The following is a 20,711-nucleotide window of genomic DNA, read 5'->3' as shown; positions in this document are numbered from 1 at the left end:
TTTTAACTTGGAGCCCATTCTTAACAGCACTTCATGTCCCTTTCTAAAGATTGGTCTCCCCCCCCCTTTGCTTCCAGAAACTGTAAAAGTAGATATAAATGGCAGCTCTGTTTAAGTGCTAGTAATTATTGTTTGATTTGGGCTGCTGAGCAATAAAGACACTTTTTGTGAATTCTGAGTTGGAATTGTAACTTTCTGAATCTGACTTAAGAAAAAAAGCAGTATGGACTTTTTGAGGCATACTTGTATCTTCTCTCCGGCTTAAAAAAAGCAGCACGACACATGGAAAAATTTGTGGATATCAGCAGTGTCAGAAAACACAAATTTAGTCTGAAACATAATGCAAGTTGTTATGCTTACGGGTGCCTTGATAGACTCCAGATGGATGGTGAGCTTGAGCTCTGAGTGAAAGTGTCTGGCTCCAGTTTGGTGATCATGCACAGCAGTGGTTGTAATTGCAGGATTTTTATAGTTTAAAGACTCTTGCCAGATTTTTTTTTTAAACATGTTATAACTCCAGCAGAACAAATCCACTCATGTCTCTTGCTGTCTGGTAGGTCCTAAGGCAAGCATGTTTTAAATAAATTTTTGTAGGGTATAATTTAAAAAAAAAATCTAAAAAATGTTTTAGGTGAAATAAAGTATGGGTGGGGATGGGGGCTTTCAGTATAATTTTGGAAGCTCTTTGTTGAAGCAATTGACGATCCCCACGTCTTGTCTAATACATGATGAACATATTATGAATTACTTGAAGCAGTAAATGACATCATAGCATTTTGGCTGTTTCTTTGCATAGATCTTCTGGATCCTGTGGGCCAAAGCTGAGTACTGAGTTGGGTACAAAGCAGGGAAAGGTTCTTGCTCTGTTTTAGAGTGAGCTTCATTTGAATCACCTTGCCAGGCCTGTTAAGCTATTTGTACTGCAGGCTGTAGTGTAAATGTCTGCACCCAGATCCTTCAAGAGTGATGCATGTGGAGAAGCAGGTATGTGAATCTTTCTCACACACCTGTGGTGGTAGACGGAGTCCTTTCGTTCAACTTTGAATGTGAAATGTTGATGCCTAGAGGCTGGAGTGTTTATTCAGGCCTGCTTTCTGGTGCTTGCATATGACATGTGAATGCAAGAGAAGCTTTCATACCACCCATCCTTCAGTGTACCTAGCTTTTGCAAATGTAGGCTTACCAGGTGAAAGCCATAAACTGAGCAACAGCTTTGTTAGGCTTGCCAGACGTGACTAGACTGTAACAACAACTTCTGATCCATATACTTCTCTGGTGGGAAAAATTATTCAGCTCCTCTGCTGTATGTATAGACATAACTCTTTTCATGTTGGCCTTGTACAATGAGATGTTTCATCGAATCAACTTACGTTGATCTGGAAGTAGCTTTTGAGTTATGTAGACATACCAGTTTTTGTATGCCAGGCACATGTAAGAAAGCTATCGCGTGACCTGTTGGAAGTGAACTCCAGATATGTAAGAGGGTGGTACAGAATGCATTTGATGTGCTAACTTTTTGTGTAGTGTTTTTATGTATTGATTTTATTGTTAGCCGCCTTGAGTCCCCTTTGGTGTGAGAGCAAGGTGGAATAAAAATACTATAAATAAATAAAATAAATAATTTAGTTTTGTATTATAGGGTCCTTTTTTTGTTTATATATATTGTATATTGGCAAAATTGACACTTTTTTTGGTCACCTTGTAGGGATTTGAGCCACAATCGATTGTCTTCAATTAAGCCTGGTTCTTTGAGTCACCTTCACAATCTACGAGAAATGTAAGCATTTTCCTGCATGCATTTTGCTTTTGGGTTTAATAGTATTCTAAGAGGTTTTCCATAGACGCTTTTATTTTGAGTGGTGTTATTCATAGTGAATTCATATGTGGTTGCAATCCAACACTTTGAACTGAGGTTATGGGTCTTCTCAATTTTTTTTTAAGGCCTTTGTTTGGAATTCAGTGGGCCTCCATACAGTTCAATTCTGCTTAGATGTTACTTGAAAGTTAAATTTTTGTGATTGGATAAAATGTTGCGGTAAAAATATGAAGAGACCAATCATTGCTTATTTCCATGGCTGACTTTCCATGTCAGTTGACTTTCTTTTTGTTGTTGACAGAAAACTGAACAATAATGAGTTGGAAACCATTCCAAACCTGGGGCCCATCTCAGCGAACATTACTCTTCTGTCTTTGTAAGTTGACTTTTATATTTTTAAAATTTTTATATTTTAAAAACACATACCTGTATCTATATTTATTTATTGGATGGGTGCCCTTCGGCAACAAAGGCAGCTTACAAATTGTGATATTTTTGTGTATTTATTTTTTTTAAATTTTGGGGGTATATTTATATTTATTTGTTTCTATTTTTCACATTTTTATATCACCCTTCTTCCAAAGAGCTCAGGGTGGTGTACGTGGTTCCTTCCCTCTTATCTTCACAACAACCCTGTTAGGTAGGTGAGGCTGAGTGATAGTGACTGACCCAGGGTCTCCCAAGAAGCTTCATGGCCAAGTGGTGATTTGGACCTCAATCTTCTGGGTCAAAGTCCAACTCCCAAGCCACTACAACATCCTAAGAACATCCTAAGCCCAGCTGGATCAGGGCCCACCTAGTCCAGCTTCCTGTATCTCACAGTGGCCCTCCTGGCTCTCATCTTTTGTGTAGAAATCAGCAAGGAGCAGATCAGGAGAGAGATCTTGGGGCGGTGGTGGACAGGTCGATGAAAGTGTCGACCCAATGTGCGGTGGCAGTAAAGAAGGCCAATTCTATGCTTGGGATCATTAGGAATGGTGTTGGCATCCTTCAGTCTCGGAAGACTATGGTGTCACGCTCTGAATGGTGGTTCTGGAACAAAGTGTCCTCTCCAGTGCGCGAAGCCTGGGTAAAGTAGGTATGGAGGATAGGCTGTTACCCATGCAGCAGATCCCCCCTCTCCACGTCACTGAAATGGTCCAATGGAAAGGCAGAGACCAATACGGTTGGTTCCAGCGGCGTCGCAGGAGTTGCCAGAACGTGACTGTGTTCAGCCATGAACTGCCTCAGGGACTCCGGCTCCGGATTTTGCCTGGAGGTTGACTCCTGAAGCCTTTTCCATAACTGGATGTAGCCACAAGGCAGTGGAGGTTTGGGTCAGAGTTTTCCTTCTCTCAGATGAGCTGCCTTCCCAGGCTGACGAGTCCCATCTACCCGGTGGCTGTTTAGTCGCCTCTTACGACAAGTACAGCCAAACTGAGGGCCTATTCTTATCCCCAGCCCCCAGGGGAAAGGTATTGAGAACAAAACGGCTAGTATTATAATGCCGTTGTACAAATCTATGGTAAGGCCACAACTGGAGTATTGTGTCCAGTTCTGGTCGCCGCATCTCAAAAAAGACATAGTGGAAATGGAAAAGGTGCAAAAGAGAGCAACTAAGATGATTACGGGGCTGGGGCACCTTCCTTATGAGGAAAGGCTATGGCGTCTGGGCCTCTTCAGCCTAGAAAAGAGACGCCTGAGGGGGGACATGATTGAGACATACAAAATTATGTATGGGAAGGATAAAGTGGATAGAGAGATGCTCTTTACACTCTCACATAACACCAGAACCAGGGTACATCCACTAAAATAGAGTGTTGGGAGAGTTAGGACAGACAAAAGAAAATATTTCTTTACTCAGCGTGTGGTTGGTCTGTGGAACTCCTTGCCGCAGGATGTGGTGAACGGCATCTGGCCTCGTTGCCTTTAAAAGGGGATTGGACAAGTTTCTGGAGGAAAAATCCATTATGCGTTACAAGCCATGATGTGTATGTGCAACCTCCTGATTTTAGAAATGGGCTATGTCAGAATGCCAGATGCAAGTGAGGACACCAGGATGCATGTTTCCCAGGTTTCCCAGGAAACTGGTATTTTACCATCTCGTAGGTTTTGATCTCGTGTATGAAATAGAAAATATCAGTGTGTCTTTCTGCTTAATATAAATACATGAGCCGTTAAGTAGGTAAACATTTGGCTATCTGTGTGATTTGATAGTATCATTAAAAGTACTGTCACAAATTTTAGTTGCGCCTTTTCTGCTCTAAATGCATGTTGTGTGGTATCTCTGAGTTGAGCAGGAGCCTGAAGGGTTAAAACAATACAGTAAATTTTGGTAAGCTGTTCAGTTAATGAAAGTGATCAGTATTCAATTGCTTACATCTGGTGACTTATTATCATGCTGTTTTTACTCTGGGCCTAGGTCAGCCAAGTCAGCTGTTGCAGCCTCTGTGTCTGCTATACTCTATTTGAACAAGAGCTAAGTGACATTTGATAGCAGTGCGGCTTTCCTATAGATTAGACTGGGTGGGGGAGATAATTAAAAAGAAAAAGCAGAAGGTGTGTGGCAAAAAAGAAAGAAAACTGATCCATTAAAGAAAAGAATTTTAAAAATTGCTATAGAATTATTAGTTTAAACCTTTACTATGAGTGTGAAAGCTCAGTTTCTATGGACTGGTTTACTTACAGATTTATAATGAATATACATATGCTGCCTTGCAATAAAAGTTCGCACACCAAGAAACCAGTTCCCTGTCCCCAAAGGGCTCACAATCTTTAAAAAAAGACACAGCACACAGCCACTACAAAAGACACTTTGCTGGGTTGCATAGGGTTGCAAACCCCCCGCTAAATATCAGAGAACCAAAGGTGTATATTGCCATTTGTTGGTCTTCTCTATGCAGTTCCCATGATCTTTTATGCTGCTTTTCCACGTGTTTCAGTTATATCTTGCAGGGTTGCAGAAAGTTTCAACCCTTCTACCATGTGTTCAGGGCAACCAGTGGCTGTGCCCTTTGAACCATGTGCTAGAGAAGTGCTGTAAGTTGCACGGAGGAACAGAAAATGCTAAACAGAGCTGTGTGGGAAAAGGTAGTCTGTAGACTGACCCTATTGATGAAGGGTCATGCAATTGGAACGAACCAGGTGATCACCAAAATAGTCCGCCACTACCACCCCTTCCCACTGCTTCACAAATCATGGTAGAATCTCAGTTGCCCACAGATGCAAATCATGAGGTATTATATAAGCAGAACAAGTGAATCCTTGGGGAAGAAGGAACTTGTGCAGTGCAAAACATTAGGATTCTTCCCTTGCTAGCTTTAGGAAGTAGTCGCATTTTTCCATAGTGTTGTCTGTCTCGATTCCCAAGGAAATGAAACTCCAACTCAGAGAAACCTAAAATTATTCTTCTGTTGCAGTAAAAAAAAAAATTTCTTAAAATTCCCTGCAATCTGGAATTTGTCAGCTTCTTTCTGCTGACCAAATATAAATTATTTATTCGAATTGGTTTGTATGGTGTATATTTAAAAGATCTCCTGAAAAGAAGTGAATAGTTCTGCAGCACTATAATAGCTTTGCTGCCTGAGGGGTGTCTTGTTACCATTGTACTTGGAAACTCACACAGTGCTTCTGAATGGCCTCCGAAGGCTTTGTGATTATGCTCTGCAGAACTCAACTGAGGTTACAAGTGTTTACCATCCACCTATGACCTCTGTGGAGAATGACTGGAATTAGAAATAGTAGCAATTTATTATGGTTGCTTTGACAATGCAAGCCACCTTTAGGTCAGCACACAGTATGGGTCCACTTTCAAGATGAGCAAAATGGGCAGTCAAGAGGCAGCTGAGTGGGTTAACCGAAGGCTGTTGGCTCTGGATTCTTCTACTATTCCCCAGGGATGTGCGGTGGGTGGGGAAGCAGTTGAGGTAAGTGAGGCAGAGCCTCCCCGCCGGAGTCCTTCGAGGAGTGCTGTGTGAGGTGCCCAAGCACCCACAGCCCATGCACTTTGCGCTTGGGGTGTGGGTGCTGGGCACCTCACAGGGCGGTTGCGCTTCTCGAAGGACTCCAGTGGGGAGGCCCTGCCTCACTTGCCTCACCTGCTTCCCCCACCCACCGCAGGTCCCTGCTACACCCTACCACAAAAGCGTCCAAATCAACCTTGTGGGCTGCCACAAGGAATGGATTTCTCCCTGAATTCATATTTGGTGAAAGTACTGAAAAGGATAGCTGAATCTGTCGATAACTGCCATTTTGATTTTTGTAGTAAATGCTTCTGTTTTGAGTCCAGTGAGTTGTCGCTGGGTTTAAGACTATTGTCTTTGGGAGAGGCCCATTATGATTCAATTTGGCAGGATTATGGCAATGCTTAGCCTTTTTGTAGAATGGCTTCACTTGAGGGCAGACCTTTAGGGTGCTTTCATGAAAAGCTTTCTGGCTATTCTTACCAGGAATTTTTTTTTTTTAACTCTCATAACGCATGCGCATGGGGGAAAAACTTCGCATGTGTATGGCTAATGGCATGACTATATAAGTAATTGGTGAGAGGAAAACGGAGACAAGGGCAAGAGTGCACAAAAGGGGAAAAAAGGCTGAAACTAGGCCTTTACCTAATATTTACAGGGCAATTTCACACAACAGTGGAGCCATGGGGGAAAGCAGTTAGAAGGAGAGGAGGATTTCCTTAGAAGGAGATGGGGCAGAGTGAAGAGGGCAATGGCATTCCCAGAGGGGGCCAAAACAGTAGGTTTTGCAGGTCCCTCAGTGCACTTTATCTTCCTTGCCCTACTCCTAGAAAAGCGAGAGAGAGCCGCGCTGCCACCACTGCTCATTCATCCTTCCTCCCAACCAGAGACTGCTGCATGAACTTGTTGAATTCTTACATAAATGGAAACTGCCTCAGACATTTTTATTGGAAAGGCAGTATGTAAATTATTCATTTATATTTCATATTTTTATACTGCCCTTCCTTCAAAGAGCTCATGGTGGTATACATGGTTCCATCCCTCCTTTTAGTCCTCACAACAACCTTGTGAGGTAGGTGAGGCAATGACTGACCCAAGGTCACCCAGGAAGCCTCATGGCTGAGCAAGGAATTGAACTGGATCTTCCAGGTTTCAGTCTGTCTTCCAAACTACTACCCCCGCTACTACTGCTAAGAATATTTATATACCACTTTTTAACAAAAAAAAAGTTCACAAAGCTGTTTACAGAGAAAATCAAATAACTAAATGGTTAAATGTCCCAAAAAGAGGTCACAATCTTAAAAAAAAAAAAGCTTATGATCTGGACCTTAGTTATGAATTTCGTCTGCCTTCAGACAGAGAAGCCTTTTCATTGACAAGCGTTTTAAAGTCATATACTGAAAAAAATCAACTGTTCCTCAAGCCAAGCGCACATGTGCTCAAGTGATCACCACATTCTCTTGCTTCTGTACTTTTAATAGAATGAATGAGGAAGCCCCCAAATTACAGATACTACACCCCTGCTAATTGGGTAAGAGGCACTTTTTCAAGTGGGTGCTCCTTTTTTTAGCAGGGGGCCCTCCTCACCCCAGCACTGTCTGTTCTAGTGGCTGTCTGCTAGTATTCATTTGCATCTTTTTAGATTGTGAGCCCTTTTGGGACTGGGAGCCATTTAGTTATTTGACTTTTCTCTGTAAACCGCTTTGTGAACTTTTAGTTGAAAAGCGGTATATAAATACTGTTAATAATAATAATAATAATACATGGTGCATGTATACATGGAATCTCTTCCAGGCCCGGCCGACGCAAACGCATCCAACAGATGGGAACATTTCAAGAATACCGTTTACAACACCGCCTTGTCCATATTCGGCAAGAAGACCAACAAGGCGGCAGACTGGTTTGAAGCCCACTCTGAGGAGTTGACACCAGTCATTGAGGAAAAGAGGAGAGCTCAAGCAGCATACAAGGCCTGTCCCAGTGAGCGCAACCTGCAGGTCCTCCGAACTGCTCGCAGCAAAGTCCAACAGACTGCCAGGAGATGTGCTAACGACTACTGGCTCCAGCTCTGTTCCGAGATACAGATAGCAGCTGACACGGGCAACATCAAGGGGATGTATGATGGTATCAAGCAGGCCCTAGGTCCAACACAGAAGAAAATTGCCCCTCTGAAGTCTGCCACAGGCGAGGTCATCCAGGATCGGGCGCAGCAGATGGAACGCTGGGTGCAGCACTACTCTGAGCTATATTCCAGAGAAAATGTAGTCACCGAAGAAGCACTGAACAACATTGAGTGCCTGCCTGTGCTGGAAGAGCTTGACAGTGAACCAACCCTAGAAGAACTTCACGTGGCCCTGGACTCCCTTGCCTTTGGCAAGGCACCTGGAAAAGACAGCATCCCTGCTGAAGTCCTAAAATGCTGCAAAGAGATCATCGTCACTGAGCTGCATGAAATCCTCTGTCTCTGCTGGAGAGAAGGTGGAGTACCTCAAGACATGAGGGATGCAAACATCATCACGCTGTACAAGAACAAAGGTGACAGGGGTGACTGCAACAACTACCGCGGCATCTCTCTACTTAGCGTTGTAGGAAAGCTGTTTGCCCGAGTTGTACTAAAGAGGCTCCAGGTACTTGCAGAGAGCGTCTATCCAGAATCGCAGTGTGGATTCCGAGCCAACAGGTCCACCACTGATATGGTATTCTCCCTTAGACAACTGCAGGAGAAATGCAGGGAACAACGACAGCCACTCTTTATAGCCTTCATAGATCTCACAAAGGCTTTTGACCTGGTCAGCAGAGACGGCCTCTTCAAGATTCTCCCCAAGATTGGATGTCCACCCAGGCTCCTCAGCATCATCAGATCTTTCCACAAGGACATGAAGGGCACTGTTGTCTTCGATGGCTCCACATCAGACCCTTTTGACATCCGAAGTGGAGTGAAGCAGGGCTGTGTTCTTGCACCAACCTTGTTTGGGATTTTCTTCGCTGTCCTGCTGAAGCAGGCCTTTGGAACTGCAACAGAAGGCATCTATCTCCGGACCAGATCAGACGGAAAGCTCTTCAACCTCTCCAGACTGAGAGCAAAATCCAAAGTCCAGCTGAAATGTCTGCGTGACTTCCTCTTTGCCGACGATGCAGCTGTCACTACCCACTCTGCCAAAGATCTCCAGCAGCTCATGGATCGTTTTAGCAAGGCCTGCCAAGATTTTGGACTGACAATCAGCCTGAAGAAAACACAGGTCATGGTTCAGGATGTGGACTCACCTCCCTGCATTACAATCTCTGAGCATGAACTGGAGGTTGTCCATGACTTTGTGTACCTTGGCTCAACGATCTCCGACACTCTTTCTCTCGATACCGAGCTAAACAAGCGCATCGGTAAAGCAGCTACCACGTTTTCCAGACTCACAAAGAGAGTCTGGACCAACAAGAAGCTGACGGAACATACCAAGATCCAGGTCTACAGAGCTTGCGTCCTGAGTACACTTCTGTACTGCAGCGAGTCATGGACTCTTCGCTCACAACAGGAGAGGAAACTGAGCGCTTTCCACATGCGCTGCCTCCGACGCATCCTCGGCATCACCTGGCAGGACAAAGTTCCAAACAACACAGTCCTGGAACGTGCTGGAATCCCTAGCATGTATTCACTGCTGAAACAGAGACGCCTGCGTTGGCTTGGTCATGTCGTGAGAATGGATGATGGCCGGATCCCAAAGGATCTCCTCTATGGAGAACTCGTGCAAGGAAAGCGCCCTACAGGTAGACCACAGCTGCGATACAAGGACATCTGCAAGAGGGATCTGAAGGCCTTAGGGATGGACCTCAACAAGTGGGAAACCCTGGCCTCTGAGCGGCCCGCTTGGAGGCAGGCTGTGCAGCATGGCCTTTCCCAGTTTGAAGAGACACTTTGCCAACAGTCTGAGGCTAAGAGGCAAAGAAGGAAGGCCCATAGCCAGGGAGACAGACCAGGGACAGACTGCACTTGCTCCCAGTGTGGAAGGGATTGTCACTCCCGGATTGGCCTTTTCAGCCACACTAGACGCTGTGCCAGAACCACCTTTCAGAGCGCGATACCATAGTCTTTCGAGACTGAAGGTTGCCAATACAAAATACATGGTGCAACAGAAACCACATGGCATCACTCCTCCTGGGATATAGAAAGAATCCTCACATCCCTACTAGGACAGCTGGTATAGGGTTGTGGCAAAGAGCCTGAGCTGAAAATCAGGATTACACACTGGTTCAAATCTCCCCTCTTCATGAACTAGTCAGGTAGCCTTAGGGAAGTTGCTCCTTCTTAGCCTCAGCTCCCCAGTAGGATACTACCTCCTCCCCTCAAAAGGTTTTTGTAGGATTACAGCAAGATAATACTAGTGAAGGGCTTTGCACACTCCCAAAAGTGCTATTCACATACTATCATAATTCCCAGAAAATGGCTAAAGAAGCAATACTCTCTGAATCAGCCACTTTCTGAGGAAGCAGCTCATCTCCAGCCCAATACACAAAGCTACAGAAGGGAGCATTCTGACACTAAGTTTAAACTTTTAAACTGAGGGGCTTCTTATTTCTACCCCCAGGACACACAGGATAAAAGAAAGTCGCCTTCTGCAGAAACCTGCATGTTCATTAGGATTTACTTCAGAGGCCTATCTTGAGGTGCCACCACCATCAGTGGTGGGTGGCAAACAGAGAAAGGGTCTTTTCAGTGGTGGCATCATGATTACAGAACTGTCTCCTAGAAGATCCTCCACTTGGTGCCTAGTCTCTTTAGGTCGAGGCAGCAGCCTAAGATTATTAATTTTTTTTCTATCCAGATCATTGACTGAGCCTTTTAAAATGCTGTCACCATAAGTTGTTTTACTCAACTTTATTGCAGAGGTCTTCAACAGGTGGACTGAGACCCAGAAGTAGGTCATAATCCAACCACAGATGTGTTGTGGTATTGCTGCTGACATCATTTTCTTCTGAGGATCAGGATTGCACAGTTTTAATGCTAGTCAAGGCTGAGAGGACTAGAGGACTCTCTGGCCCTCGAAAGGCCTTCTGAGACCACTGGAAGGACTTCTGGTTTTTCCAAAATACTGGAAGTACATTTATAAGGCCTTCCAGAGGCCTCAGAAGGCTTTCCAAAAGCTGGAGAAAGCCTTCTGAGAGCTGGAGAGGTCACATATGATCTCTCCAGCCCTCAGAACACAGCTGCACTGGGGGGAGGGGGTGCAGTCAGGTGAGGAAGAACCTCACCTGCCTCCAGTGATCATACATCCCTGTTTCCAATGGGCCTGGCAAGTAGCAACATGTGCTGATTGGCCACCACAGGACAGGTGAAGGAAGAGAACCATGCAGATGTGACGCCCCAGGCAGGGACAGTGTGACATCATGTAATGTCACTTCAGGAAGCAACAGGAGCAAGCACCCATGCTCACAGCTGTAGCTGGGGCAAAATCGCCCAAGCTGTGGCTGTGAGTACCCAGGCAGCAGGCACTCTCATTGCTTCTTGACTCAAAAAGCAACAGAAGTGAGTGCTTGCAGCCACAGCAAAATTGCCTGACCAGCTGCTCAGAGGATGTATATGTGCCAGTCGCTTCCTCATGCTCTCAGCAACCAGTCTAGCGATTTTTTCCCAGCCGCTGCTGCAAGGGAGTGTGCGCTCCAATCACTTCCAAACTGGAAAAGCAATTGGAGTGCACACGTTGGCGCCCTCCTCCAGTTGGCACCAAGGGCTCTTTGCCCTCTCTTGCCCCAGAGCAGACACGCCCCAGAGACCACGGCAGTGGTGCAATTCACATGCCCACATACCTTGCTTTCTGACTGGTTAGCCAACTGCTCAAACCAACAAGCCTGCCCATATATCACAGGCTGGTGCCGGTCGAGCTGCTTGGCAGCACCGTAAGTGAGCACAAGTTACCGCGTGTATTCTAGCATACTCTAAGAGTAGAGTATAACCTTTTAAAACTATAGCTGGAATTTGGAAAGACGAACTGCTTTAATAGGTACTGAACACTGTCCGTCACACGTAAAACTTCCAGACACAAGACAGTCTCTTAAAACATGATTTTAAAAAAGGGTCTGAAGGAGCTACTTTCTCAATTTTACAAGGAAAAACATGCCCAATACACACAGACAGATGGAAATTTGGCAGCCCTCACTCAGCCCCCCCAGCAAGAAAAGCAAAACATACCCACCCCCTTGTGCTACTTCCAGGAGACTGTGACGTATCCAATGCATATCCAATCTACAGGAACGACATGCAATAGGGATTTCTCCCTACTTCCATTCCTCGCTTGTCCTTTCCCAGCCATGCTTACTACAGAGCACTAGAAGCCTGGGAAACAGGAGTCCTGCTCGTGGACCACACAAGAATCTACCCTTGTCCCAGTCCCCAGATCTCTGGTTAAGCACAGAAGCCCAAACTTCCTATGGGGAGGCTCATTTTTCTGGTGCAGAGTAAGGTAAAAAAAAAAAAAAATACCCCTTGAGTTGGACATTATGCAATTGCTGTTCCTTAAGATGACCATGAGAAAGGAAAAGTTGGCCACAGGGATATTAGCCTGTAGTAGTGGTTGGCTGCTAAAAGAAGTTGACATGTTTTTCCACAGAAGTTTCAAAAAAAGACATCTCCTGTGAAGGATGCTTTTGATACAACAGTTCGTTATTCTAAAACTGGTTAAATACTATTAAGAGTATTTATATAGGATAGTACTTTTCACCAAAAAAAAAAAAAAATTCAAAAGTGCCATAGCATTAGTATTATATTACTTTTATTATTATGCAACTAATGTATGCTTTAAGAGAACTCTCTATTCACTGCCTGCAGTCTTTCAAACATTTAAGAAATGCAAATGAGAACTTTTTTTTAAAAACCCACATTTAGAGATACAGAACATAACTGTTGACAGCCAGCAAAAACATTTCAATCCAGAATTACCAGCGTTAGGAATAAAGTATTCACTCTGTTATAGCACATGGGTATTAGTTTTCAGCAAAATGGTTTTCAAAAAGGATGACCAAAAATAAAGCTTTAAATGCTCATGTGCCAATAGAAAAAGTATAAGAATGAATATGGCCCTGTCTCTGAAGGAAAAATCCATTATGGGTTACAAGCCATGATGTGTATGTGCAACCTCCTGATTTTAGAAATGGGCTATGCCAGATGCAAGGGAGGGCACCAGGATGAGGTCTCTTGTTATCTGGTGTGCTCCCTGGGGCATTTGGTGGGCTGCTGTGAGATACAGTAAACTGGACTAGATGGGCCTATGGCCTGATCCAGTGGGGCTGTTCTTATGTTCTTAAAAGTCTTTTTTGGGATTTTTTTTTTTGCTGAAAAAGGATATTGCAACATTTTGTTGGGGCCCCAATTCATTAGGTGGCATGATGAGCTCTATGCTTCGGTGTCACACAAACAAGAAGGTTTCCTTGTGAGTACGGGGAACTCAGTATAGAAGGGAACGGACACCTGAAGTGGGGATTGTTCTTGATGGACTGGAGCACATGCGTATAATCCGAGCCTACAGCAGAAAAGCCAAGTTCCAATTTTAGTCTTAGATCATGATCTTCTATAGCAGAACCAGAAACAACAGGCAAATCCCTTGTCACAAATTCCTTGTGTTCTTCATTTCTACCCTGCACATGCCTGATCTTGTCTGATCTTGGAAGCTAAGCAGGGTCAGGCCTGGTTAGTACCTGGATGGGAGACCGCCTGGGAATACTGGGTGCTGTAGGCTTATACCATAGTCTTTTGAGACGGAAGGTTGCCAACCATTATTTGTTATCACTCTTCCTGTCTTGCCATCCTTTTGGATCTTTAATCTGCTGGTACTACACCAAGTCACTCCCCCCCCCACTCCAGCCTCCATTTGAGAACAATTGAGCCTGCTGGCATCCAGGATTGGTATCACCTCATAACCTCCGTTCCTTTCCAGTCTTCTCAACCTCTGTTTCCTTGAGGGCTGCCAAAGCTGTTGAGCCAGTGCAGGCTGGTCAACTAACCTTGAGGACCACAACTCTTTTTTCTCAAGATCCCCATTCTTTCCCTTCCAAGAAAGGCAGCTTGGCTTCCCTGCCATGCTCCCCTTCAAGGCTACTGCCTCAAGTGCATGTGAGGGCCTGCTCCTTAGCGCTCACTGCAATCTCCATAACTTAAAGCTCTCAAGCCTAGCAAAAACAGGTTAGGTAACATTATACTGTGATGCAGCCTTGCCAAAAACCCACCAAACTGCCAGTATCTTCCTTGACCTTACATCATACTGACTGGACACTTCATCTCTCCCATGAACTTTCCCAGATTTTCCTTTCCCGGCACTCCAAAACCTTCTCCTTCCTTTTCCCAGGTTCCTCTGGGAAGCACAGCTAATTTCCCCACTTCCCTTCTCCCCCTATGTTTTCCTCCTCTTCCAGTGGCATTCCCAGAGGGGGGAACAAAATGCTAAGTTTTGCAGGGTGCTTCAACACGCCATGTAAGCAACCCCACTTCCTCACCTTCGAAGCCATTCTGGGTGGTGACAGCAATGTGGAAGAGACACCTCTATGTTACTGTTGTGACCCAGAACAGTTCCAAAGGCGAGGGGAAGGAATAATTTTGTTTGCTTGTTGATTTCTTTTTTCTTTCAACTTTTGAACATAGCTTTGTCAATCTTTCAGGCATGTATTTGCAACCATCAGGGCAAAAGATTGCACATTTTTAAGAAGAAAAATTGGCCTTGTCAAAACAGGATCCCATATTGGCAGTTCTAGAGAGAAAGTGATGAAGTGTGCTCTGCAAAGAACAGCCTTGGCAACATCAGTTGTGCACCTCCTAGCATCTTGTCCTGTCCTTGCTGCTTCAACTTGACTTAGAGGACATGAGCAAGAAAGTTTCAGGTCCATTCACCCTTCAGCTTTGACATGGCCAACCAATATCAAGAGTGATGGAAAATAACTGTTTTCCAATAGCCATTTGGGCTGTTGGTTTTCAAAAGTATTGGACTTTCAGATTGCATTGACTTTCCTTCTGAACGACGCTCTGTTTAAATGCATAATCTAGAAGTACATACAGTGGTGTAGCTAATGATCGTGTAGCCCAGTCCAAGCTCAAAATGTTGCCTGTCACAACCGAGTTTTTTTAAAAAGTGAAAATTGGGAGGAATCCACCTGCCCCCCCCAGCAGCTCACCACCCACTTGCCCAGCTGCCTCCCCCTTAGTCAGTGACATAGCTAAGACATCTATCTGCTATCTGTGGTCAAAGAAAATTTGTATCCCCTCCAACAAAATCAAATTTAATTAAGTAAATATATAAAAAGTGTGCCCCTGATTGGTTTGAGACACTGTACTAGGGTGAAGAGGACTGGTTATTCTCCCATTGCTAAATACCACTTTAAAAAGTGCCTTTTTACCCAGTTAGCAGGAGTAACTGTATTATGATATATGGAAATGAGTGCTGACTCATATTAACACCTTATTGGTTTCATGCTGTATCATGATTACATGCCAATAACATGTCAGTAACATAATAACATGTCATTGGCTCTCAGAATAATCAGTCTCATAGGTCAGTTTTGAGTTAAGAAAATCTTTTTGTTGTGTTTTCATGTTCTGGTTAATTGGTCATAACTTTTGATAGAATGCAGATATTCCAATGCTGTTTGCGTCACTGCAGTCAGCATTCAATTACCTTTGCAATGATATATAACATGATGGTATTATTCATACATATCAAGATTTTCACAATTTTGGTCACTAGTGTCTAGTTCAGCTTGTTGCCCCCCTAAAGCTTGATGCCAGGTGCGACTGCTACTCCTTGCACCCTCTTAGCTATGCCACTGAGTATATGATAGGGAATGACTTCCTTCTATCTGGCAGTTGTGTGTGTGGCCGAAGGCATTCAGTACTTATTAGAACAAATCCTACTTCCTACCTGATATCAGTTAGTGTTGAAAATGAGGCTGTTGGGCCATGTTTTCTGTTGATTGACCTTGGGCATGGTGATGGCACACACTGAGGAACTTCCGGTTGGTCTCCCCTATTCACAAGGAGGCAGACTCTGCATACACCACTGTTTGAGGGTATGGAGGGTCTCTGTTATTGAAATAAAAGTGCAAGCTCCTGCAGGTAGTTGAACTGCAGAGGTGCTGTACCTACAGGGGGCTGATAAATAAGGCTGACTTGGGGCGGGTTTGGTGGTGATACTTTTGCTTATTTTTAAGAAAATGCTGCTGAGTGGCAGACTGTAGAATCCCATGCAGGTTCACTTGGAAGCAGGTCCTACTGTGTTCAGTGGCGGTTTACTCCCCCATAAGTGTGCATCGCAGCAGGCTGTTTTTTAATTATATTTCTTTATCTGTTTTTCTGGAGAGTCATAAGGTCAGGGCTTTGATAGTATTGTCTACAGTAGATATCCTGTTTGACATCAAATTAAAACAAGCTTCTTTACAGAAAATGTTGTAAGGTTTTTCTTTGGATTTTTTTCAAAATCAGCAGTGTGTGCTGCGATATATAGTGATTTAGTTGAACATTGACCAGTTTTTACCAATTCCATTTTTTTGTTATTATCCAGAAAACAGCAAGATTGTCCCCAAACTTTGTTATATTAAATCAACAAGATAACTATAGATAGATGCAAAACAGGCAGAGCGTTCATTTTGCTATTTTTATGTTTGTATTTAGGGATGGATTCATTTATTTTGAGAAATTTATGTCCCACCTTTCCCATGCCAAAGCAAATGCCCAAGGTGGCTTATAAAGCTCCATAATAAAAGGAGGGCAGGAGGTCTGGTCTAGAGGGTAGAGCCTCCATTTGCCTGAAGATAACATCCACAAGGTCGCCAGTTCGAGGCCACCGGCACCGTGCGACCTTGAAGCAGCTGACAAGCTGAGCCGAGCTATTTCCATTTGCTCTGAGTATGGGAGAATGGAGGCCAGATCAGAGCGAAACATCTGAATTGTTGTGGCTCTTGAAAGATAGAGCCTTCTTTCAATTGTAAAAATCCCTACGGGGATTCAAATTAGCCTGCCTATGTAAACCGCCTTGAATAAAGACCAAGAAAGGTGGTATATAAATACCTGTGTTGTTGTTGTTGTTGGTGGTGGTGGTGGTGGTGGTGGTGGTGGTGGTAGTAGTACAAAATATCACAACAGGTTAAAAAAAAAGCAACAGCAAAGCATTATAAACATTAATTTTAACATTAGAAACATAAAACAAAGCAAAACCTAACACATTTCATTGAGCCATCAGGGGAGCAAAATTAATTCAGGGAAGCAGTCAATCCACAGTAGTGGTTCAGATGGCAAATATCCACTCAACAACCAAATGCCAGACGAAACAGGTATGTTTTGAGCCCTCGCTGAAAAGCCATGAGGGAGGGAGTAGTTCTCAGTTCCCCTGGAAGGGAATTCCATAGTTGTGGCACCACTACAGAGAAGGTTCGCCCCCGAGCTGCCACCCCTCTCACTTGGGACACCCCTCAGGTGACCTAAGAGAATGGCTGGAATGTATGGAATTTGGTGGTCTTTCAGATGGCCTGGACCCAGTTCATGGAAGTTCTTAAATGTTAGAACAAGCACCTTGAATTGGGAGCAGAAGCAACTGGGCTGTCGTATTGTGACTGAAGCAGTGGTCCAGCAGAGTCATATCATCTAGAACAGTGATTTTCAACCTTTTTCATCTCATGGCACACTGGCAAGGCACTAAAATGGTCAAGGCACACCATCAGTTTTTTGACAATTGACAAAAAATTTTAAGCAAAATTTTTTGCTTAAAATGGCTCCTGTATGAAGAATTTACAGATTGCCATGTTGAAGAGAGTGCTTGAAATCTATCACAACAGCTAGCTCTTCTTCTGTTTCAGTGTGTTTTTCTTATATGCTCTATATTCCTGTCCCTAGATGCTTTTGTAAATCCGGAACATAAATGTTCCATGTCAGGCTGTAAAGGTCCTTTAACGCACCTGCTTCCGCCTCCTTAGCCCCTTTGGTAGAGCGAGAAATGTGAGGTGAATGTATGTGGTGTTGTGCAGCTGGACATATTAAACTATATTCAGGCATGTACCCAAGTGACACTGCAGCAGCTCTGTGTTTAATAGAGTTTAAAATTACATTTCAGCCAACTTGTTTTTATGTCTAGTCATTGCAGGCCAGATGGAAATCTATGCAGTGAAGCGACACTCTTATCAGTGTCTTACAAAATTTACAAAGCACCTAATGGGGGAGAGAATAAAGCTTATGAGCAAAGCTTCCTCTGGAAAATGAGGGGTGACGTGTGAAGCCGAAACACCTATGAGACCAACTGTTGTGGGTTTACGTGTGCACATGTGTCTCTTCCTTTCCAAATCACCTCCTGCATACCTGGCAGTCGCATTGCTCCTGAGTGTACTTCACTGTCATCAATGTTACCTTGCAAAACCTGGTTTCTGTGGAGCTTACTTTTCCTAAGTACACCAACGGGAATAAACATACACTTTGGTAACGCCTAGAAAATGCCTGTAAACATGTGATTGTATTGCTGCTTACTGGGTGTCCTGGTATGTCGAGAAGGTGGAATGATGGCTACTTAAATTTACCATGTGGTGGTTCTGACTGTGCAGAGAGCCAGTTGCCTGAGCATCCTAGCCATGGGGAAAATTGATGTGCCATATTTATTTATTTATTTGATTTGTATTCCGCCTTTCTCCCCGAAGGGCGCACAAGGTGACATAGCCTTCCTACCCCACCACAGATTGCCTATGCAAAAACATCTGCTTAGATTTTCTGATCAATGTTGGCTCACTGTTACAGAAATACTGTACCTATGTAGTTAAATGTTACTGAGATGCAATATAGGCGTTCACTTAAAAAAGCTTCTGCTTAACAAGGGACCGCATTTAAGATGATAGTCAAAGCAAAACAAAGAGACTCTAATGAGGCAGTCAGGTCTCCCATAGCCTGCAGCAGAGTGTCTGTTTACACAACAAAGAGGCTCTTAATGCAGAGAAGAGGCAATCTGTCTTCAGTAGCAGGAAGTCTGGTCTAGAGGGTAGAGCCTCCATTTGCCTGAAGATAACAGCTGAAGGTCGCCAGTTCGAGGCCACCCGGCACCGTGAACCTTGAAGCAGACCTTGAAGCAGCTGACAAACCCAGGCGAGTTTTTCCATCTGCTCTTTGGCCACCCTTCAAGTGAGATATGAAGGATTATCAGCTTGCGTGGGAGGAAACTGGAGGCCAGAATGTGATACCAGATCATAAAAGGATCCATCTGAAATGTTGTAGTTCTTGAAAGACAGAACCTTCTTCAATTGTAAAAATCCTTATAGGGATTTAGTATAGCCTGCCTGTGTAAACTGCCTTGAAATAAACTCTGAGGAGAAATCTGAAGACCATGAAAGGCAGTATATAAATATCTGTATTATTATTATTATTATTATTATTATTATTATTAGCCTGTGCAGCCAGCTAGTGTCTGGCAGGGACTGTTTGTTTACACATCAAAGGCACTCAGTTGGGTTGAATGTTCACTTAATGACCTTATCGCATAACAACAGGGATAGGAGAGCGTATCCCAGTTGTTAAGTGACACATACCTGTATATCAAAAATGGTTGTGTTATTCAACACTAACTTTGCTTTCTTGGTGGGAAGAAATGCTTGATGGGACTGATTGACCATAGGTAGGTATCTGAGGACCCAATCCTTTCCAACTTTCCCATGCCGATTCAGCCATGCCAATGGGGTGTGCACTGCATCTTGTGTTTGGGGGGGGGAGGTAGTCACAGAGACCTCCTCAAGGTAAGGGAATATTTGTTCTCTTTACTTGGGGCTGCGTTGTGGCTGCATTGGCGCTGGAAAGTTGGATAGGATTGGGCTCTGATTAAATTCTTTTTCCACCCCGGCATGTTTTGGCCCTAGAAGAGTCTGTAGGAAATTGTGAAGAATCACTTACAATGTCAAAAGAGTCCCAGCTCTTTTGAACTATTGAATTGTCTGTTTCAGTTGACTGAGGAGTGACAGTCTCTGATTTTTTTCTTTCTTCACATTTTACATTTCAGTTGGGACCAAAAGAATTCAGGAAGCATTCCAATAGCTTGTTGTTTCTTCAGTCTGGGGTCTTAGGGATTTGCCACAACTGGAGATAGGATGTTGTCTGAGGTTGAGTTGTTACAGCGCCAACAAAAATGTGCTCTTGTAGCAGCTCGGTGGGTGCATTTTGCTTCATGGTGGAGATTTAACACATTTAGGACAGAAAATTGCGTATTTTCTCTCAGGTAAAACTGGACAAACAGTCCTGTGGGCTTACAAAATTATTATTTGTTTTGCCAGTGTAAACATTGGCTTACTTCAGAAATTTACACTGTTGGAATTATTCCTTGACTCATGTAGGCGCATCTCACATGGCACCTTGCTTGCATCTGCCTTCTGGTTTGTAAGAGATTAGGGGCATATTTCATATATGGGTATGGATTAAACAAGCTGGATGATTGTTTAGATGATTTTCATGGTCCTAAGCGCTGGCAGGATGGGAGTGCTCATTGTCACAAGAATGCCATAAGGCACATTTGTGGCATTGCGAAAGATTGTTGCACTGGTGGTAAGGCTAGTCTGCAGCCAGTTGAAGGACTGTGACCACCAGAACAGGTGTGTGCTGTGCTGTGCTGGCAGGTGGGGGAGGGCAAAATGCGGGTGGGGAGGCATTATGTAGCGGAGGAAGGGTGGATCAGGCTGAGGAACGGCAGCCGCTGCTACCACCATATTCTATCCCCTTTACCGGGTCTGGAAGCCCGACACAGGATAGCTCAGATTTATGCCAGCGATATCACTGGCACAAATACTGCAGCCGCTGGGACTTTACTTGGGGTAAGGGGGTCCTCCAGCAGCCACAATTCCCATGCTGGATGTAGCAGAGGCTTCACCGGCGCACTTCATCACAGCATGGTTCTTTTGTTAGGATTGGGTTGCCTGTTTCATAAAAAAGTCATTCAGTTCAGATTCATACATGTGCTCATGACCCTTGA

This window comes from Tiliqua scincoides, chromosome 7, assembly GCF_035046505.1.
Source record: "Tiliqua scincoides isolate rTilSci1 chromosome 7, rTilSci1.hap2, whole genome shotgun sequence".
Classification (NCBI taxonomy): domain Eukaryota; kingdom Metazoa; phylum Chordata; class Lepidosauria; order Squamata; family Scincidae; genus Tiliqua; species Tiliqua scincoides.
This window is presented reverse-complemented; position numbering follows the sequence as displayed.